This window comes from Otolemur garnettii, unplaced genomic scaffold (genome assembly GCF_000181295.1).
Source record: "Otolemur garnettii isolate 467f Iridium unplaced genomic scaffold, OtoGar3 scaffold00239, whole genome shotgun sequence".
Classification (NCBI taxonomy): Eukaryota; Metazoa; Chordata; class Mammalia; order Primates; family Galagidae; genus Otolemur; species Otolemur garnettii.
In genome coordinates this window covers 783,913-790,593 of record NW_003852634.1, presented here as the reverse complement: position 1 = coordinate 790,593, position 6,681 = coordinate 783,913, and positions in this window count along the sequence as shown.

Below are 6,681 nucleotides of genomic sequence, written 5' to 3'. Positions count from 1 at the left end.
AGAAATTTTTTTTTTTCTTGGTTAGGTTGGCCAAAGGTTTATCTATTTTATTGACCTTTTCAAGAAACCAACTTTTTGATTTATTGATCTGTTCTATAATCCTTTCATTTTCAATTTCATTTAATTCTGCTCTAATTTTGGTTATTTCTTTTCTTCTGCTAGAATTGGGATTTGAATATTCTTCCTTTTTCAGTTGCTTGAGGTGTCCCATTAAGTTGTTAACTTCCTCTCTTTCCTTTCTCTTGAGGAATGCTTGCAATTCTATAAATTTCCCTCTTAGGACTGCCTTTGTGGTATACCAGAGGTTCTGATAATTCATATCTTTATTATCATTTTGTTCTATAAATTTGTTAATTTCCTTCTTGATCTCGTCTCTGACCCATCTATCATTCAGCATAAGGTTATTTAGCTTCCAAGTTTTTGTATGAGACTGCAGATTCCTGTTGTTATTGAGTTCAACTTTTATTCCATGATAGTCTAAGAAGATGCGTGGAATAATTTCTATTCTTTTAAATTTATTGAGGTTAGACTTATGACCTAAGATATGATCAATTTTAGAATATGTTCCATGGACTGATGAGAAAAATGTGTATTCAGTTTTGTTAGGATGAAAATTTCTGTAAATGTGTGTTAGGTCCAAAAGTTGAATAGTTAGATTTAAATCTAAAATTTCTTTGCTAAGCTTCTTATTGGAAGATCTATCCAACATTGCCAGAGGAGTGTTAAAATCTCCTACTGTGATGGAGTTGGAAGAGATCAAGTTGCTCATGCAAGTTAGCGTATCTTTTATAAATTGAGGTTCATTCTGCTTGGGTGCATAGATATTGATGATTGAGATCTCATCATATTACTACCCTTAACAAATATAAAGTGGCCATTCTTGTCTTTGTTTACTTTTGTTGGTTTAAACCCTATTGTTTCTGCGAATAAAATTGCAACATCTGCTGTTCCTTTTTCTGCTTTCCATTTGCCTGGAATATAGATGACCATACCTTCACCTTAAGTCTATATTTATCTTTTAAAGTAAGAAGAGATTCTTGAATAACAACAGATGCCTGGTCTCAGTTTATGTATCCAATCAGCCAATCCGTGCCTCTTTAGAGGACAATTTGAGCCATTGACATTGATTGAAATTATTGATAATCCTGGTGAGATATTGGGCCTCAAGTTGCTCGAAAGTCCAGTAGATATTTTTAATCCTTTTGCCATTGTGGAAGTTGAAATTTGATCAGAAGTTTCTGAGTGGGTTTACATTTGTTGTGGAGGATTACACTGGTCATTATGGAGGGTGGGTTTGAGAATTTCCTGGAGAGCTGGTTTAGTTATGGCAAATTTCTTCAACATGTCAATGTCGTTAAAGTATTTAATTTCTCCATCATTGATGAAACTCAGTTTAGCTCGATACAAGATCCTGGGTTTGAAGGTATTTTGTTTTAGGAGATTAAAAGTCAATGACCATCCTCTTCTGGCCTTAAAGTTTTCAGCCGAGATATCTGTAGTCATCCTAATACTCTTCCCCTTGTAGGTTATGGTTTTCTTATGTCTGACTGCTTTCAGAATTTTCTCTTTCACCTTAACTTTGGTGAAGTTAATGATGATGTGCCTGGGGGATGTCTTGTTCAGATTGAGTCATGCTGGAGTTCTGAAACTATCTGCTATCTGAATTTCAGAATCTCTTGGCATGTCTGGAAAGTTCTCTTTCATAATTTCATGAAGAAAAGCCTTTGTGTTTTGTGAAGCAACTTCATCACCTTCAGGGATTCCTATAAGGCGAATATTAGTTTTCTTTGAATTATCCGAGAGCTCTCTGAGAGAAAGATCCGTTTTTGCTCTCCATTTCTTTTGATCTTTGTGTTCCTGGGCTTGTTCAAAAGCTTTGTCTTCAATGTCCGAGATCCTTCCTTTTGCCTGTTCCACTCTGTTATGGAGGGATTATACCACATCTTTCAGATCCTTGAGGGCTGCAACCTCTTGTCTCAGTGTTTCAAAATCTTTGCTCATTTGATCTTTGAAATAATTACATTCTTGAGACATCTTTTGAATAATTTCTTGTGATATCTTTTGAATCATTTCCTGAAATTCTAATTCCTACCTTTCTTCCATTCTGTTAATCTTATTTACTATCCAAATTCTGAACTCGATTTCTGACATCTCAGCCACCTTTTTATGGACAGGGTCTTCAATTGCATCTGCCCCATTTTTCCTTGGGGGAGTTGATCTACTCTGGTTATTCAAGTTGCCAGAGGTTTTCCGCTGATTCTGCCCCATGCTGAGTTTACCCTGTTTGGAGACCTTATCAGAACTGTTCAGTCAGTGGCTTCTTCTGGTTACCCAGAGAGACAAGGTGTGTCTGTCGTCTTCTCCCAGTTCTCTGGCACTGGGGTGACTGGAGCACAGCAGAATGGCAGCAGCTGCATGGGAGCATGTGTTGCTGGATCAGACTTTATTCAGCCTACCAGGGCAACTGGGGGGCAGGAGACCGGCAGCAGCTGGATCAGTCTTACATCGGCTCCATTGGGGTGACTGAAGGGAAGGGGACCTGCAGCGATGGTGTGGGGTGCTCACATAGCTGGATCAGTCCTAGTTCGGCCCTGCCAGGGTTACCAGGGGGCAGGGGAACAACAGCGGGTGCATGGAGCACAAGAGCAGCTGAATCAGTCCTACTTCAGCCCCATTTGGGCAACAGGTCGGAGAGAGCAGGGGAATGGCGTTTGGCCCTGCCTGGGAGGCCGGGGTGGTAGGAGAATGGCAGCGGCTAGGTCAGTCGTAGTTAGGCCCCACCAGGGCGACCAGGGCACATGGGAACAGCAGTGGCCGGATCACTTCTAGTTTGGATCCACCAGGGTGACTAGGGGGAAGGGGAATGGCAGTGCCCGGAACATTCCTTGATCAGCCCTGTTGGGGCAACCCAGGGGTAGGGGAACAGCAACAGCTGTGTGGGGAATGTGCGCAGTAGGGTCAGTCCTAGTTAGGCCCCACCGGGGCAACTGGGGGCCAGGGGAACTGCAGCGGCTAGATCAGTCCTAGTTCAGCCACGCTGGAGCAACGGGGGGGGGGGGGGGGAACAGCAGCAATGGTGCAGAGCATGTGTGTGACCAGATAAGTCCTAGTTTGCCCTGCCAGGGTGACCGGGGCAACCAGGGGGCAGGGGAACAGCAGCAGCTAGATCAATCATAGTTCAGCCCCACTGGGGCAACCGGGGGGACAGGGGTATGGGGAGTGAAGAATTGCTACACCTCATGCTGGACGCGCACAGCACTAGCAAGCTGATCTGGGTCCTCCCAGCATGGGAGTCCATAGTGGGGAACTCCTCCGCCACCTCCTGCGGGACACCCGTGGCTCTGGCTAACAGTTTTGGGCCCACCTGGAGCCTTAGACTCCTCCACTGTGGCCCTGCAGGTTGCGTGTGGCTCTAGCAAGCAGTTCTGGGCCTGTCCAACACGGGTGTCTGGAGTGGGGAACTCCTCCGACACAGCCTGCAGGACACGCGTGGCTCTAGCAAACAGTTCTGGGCCCGTCCAGAGCAGTAGTTTCCTCTGTAGTGGCCCTGCAGGTTGTGTGTGGCTCTAGCAAGCAGTTCTGGGCTCACCCAACACTGGTGTCTAGAGCTGGGAACTCCTCTGCCACCCCCTGTGGGGCACGCATGGCACTAGCAAGTCTATCTGGGCCCTCCTAGCATGGGAACCTGGAGTGGGGAACTCCTCCTCTGCTGCCTGCGGGATGTGCATGGTTCTAGCAAACAGTTCTGGGCCCGCTCAGAGCAGTAGATTCCTCCTCAGTGGCCCCGTGGGTTGCGTGTGGCTCTAGCAAGTAGTTCTGGGTGCGCCCAACACTGGTATCTAGAGCAGGGAACTCCTCTGCTACTGCCCACAGGGCGCTCACGGCACCAGCAAGCCAATCTGGGACCTCCTGGCTTGGGATCCCAGAGCGGCGAACTCCTCAGCTACCATCTGCAGGATGCATGTGGCTCTAGCAAACAGTTCTGGTCCTGCTCGGAGTAGTAGACTCCCCTGTCATGACCCTGCGAGTTGCATGTGGCTCTAGCAAGCAGTTCTGGGCCCACCCAACATGGGTGTCTGAAGCAGGGAACTCCTCTGCTGGCCCTCGTGGGGTGTGTGTGTCTCTAACAAGCAGTTTTCGGCCTGCCTGGAATTGAGGACTCCTCCACCACTGCCCGCGGGATGCCCACAGCACTAGCAAGCAGTTCTGGGCCCACTCAGAGCGGGAGCCTGGAGTGGGGATTTCCTCTGCTGCCTGAGGGGCATACAACTCTAGCAAGCAGTTCTGGGCCCACCTAGAATGGGGGACTCCTTCACTGCCACCCGTGGGGTGCGTGTGGCTCTAGCAAGTAGTTCTGTGTCTCCCCAGATGTGGGGGCTCCTCTGTGGCCACCCACCACCTGTGGGAGGTGTGTGGCTCTAGCAAGCAGTCCTGGGGCCCGATTTGTACCTGTATTTTGTGTTCCTAAATGCTCTTCCTTGGATTTACAGCTTGCTGAACTTCTTTCTGGGCTCAGCTCCCCGTCTTTGGCTTCATAGATTCTGATTCTGTCCAATTTTTCTTGCTTTGCTTAGGAGCCTCTGACAAGAGCTGCTACCAGTCGGCCATCTTCCCAGAATCCTCCATAAATTGTATTTTAAATACATGATTTCAACTTGAAAAAGAAAAAAAAGACTGGCAAAGGAAGGTTCTTCTCAGTCTAGAGCCAGCCTGGAAGACCTAATCTGATCTCCATAGATCAAAAAAATAATGAGATATGTCTCCAAGTATACCTAGGTATTTGTATTTCTTTATACTCAACAAATATGTCATATAATATTTATAATAGAAATGTTATATTTTAAAAATAAGAACTATTGACTCCTATTATATGCTTGTTACTTTATATGTATTAACAAATTTAATCCTAACAATAGCTCTATGATGTAGGTAAGTATTATTAGCCCATTTTAAAGATAAGGACACTGGTAAAAACAAGCAGGAGGAACAAACAATTAGGATATGGGAGGAAATTAGTAACTTCTCCAAGTGCTTGTTTTTCAAACCTGAATACATAAAGTGTTAGGATATGAAAAGAAGGAAAAGGCAAATGTTACAATGTATTTCCCACAACTACAATCCTGAAGCAGAGACCTGAAATTGACTTCCTGAGCCACTGATTACAAGATGTACAGGAAAACTGGGTCCTTTCTAAAAAATTGATTCTGACTTAATTTGGGCCTTAGAAGTTGATGGTAGATACAATAACAATTTATTTAAGTATGTAGATTACAGAGTAAGACTAAATTGGGCTGAAATCTTAGTGGCATTATAAACTTTTTAAGCAACAGCTCCCTCACCTAGAAAGATAGTGGTAGAGATAGATAATAATGATACCTATCATAAAACTTTTTAAGCAACAGCTCCCTCATCTAGAAAGATAGTGGTAGAGATAATAATGATACATATCATATCAAACTATTATAAAGATTATTTGAAATATGATGCATATGAAATACTTAGCCCAGAACCTGGCACCTGGTAATATCCCAAAATTTATTTGTTACCAAATGGCATTCCAAGGAGAAGAACAAAATAATCATGGGTCTGATATTAGGTATATGAGGGTGAAAAACAATAGATTAGACCGGAAAGGATTCAGTATGGGTCACAGAAGGCCCAAAGTGTCATGCTAAAGAATTGGGATTTATTTTATAGTCACTATGAAGGCACAGAAGGTTTATGACCAGGCAAGTCCAAACACTATCAAATATAGTTTCAGAAAGAAGCATCAATTTAAAAATAGAAACACAAAGCCAAGCAAAGGAGTTTACATGTGTAATCCTAGTATATTTGAGAGGACAAGGTGAGAGGTTCATTTTAGATCAGGAGTTTGAGACCAGCCTGGACAATACAGTGAGACTCTATCTCTAATTTTTTTAATTAAAATGAAAAAATAAATCAATCCATTTAGATAGCATGAACACAAAGTGTGGTCTACTAGACATTTGTCACCTTTGCTTATGACTATTTTTTCTTATCAAATTTTAAATATTTTTTAAAATTTCAGAATATTGTGGGGTACATGCATTTTAGTTATATACTTTAATTTTGCTCAGATTGAGTTAAAGTTATAAGTGTGCACTTCACCAAAATAATGTGCACTGTTTCTGATAGGTGTGAATTTAACCATACCCCCCCTTTCCCCACTTTATTTTCATTGAGACTTATTTACACATGTGCACTTAAGTGTTTGTTGATTAGTTCCAATTTAGTATTGAGTACATGTGTTTATTTCTCCATTCTTGTGATGTTTCACTTAGAAGAATGATTTCCAGTTATATTCAAGTTGTCACAAAAGATACTAGATTGCCATTTTTATGGCTGAGTTATACTCCATGGAATGAGTATACAACATTTTATTAATCTATTAATATATTGGTGGACACTGTGTTGTTTTCACATCTTTGTGATTGTGAATAGTGTTGCTATAAACATTAACATGTAGGTGTCTTTTTTTATAAAATGACCTTTTTTTCTTTGGGGTATATGCCCAGCATTAGAATTGATGAATCAAATGGTAGGTCTACTTTAAATTCTTTTAAGTATTTCTATACAATATTCTATAAAGGTTGTACTAGTTTGCAGTCCCACAAACATCCATGACCCCATTTGTTGTTTTGGGATTTCTTTTTATTTTAT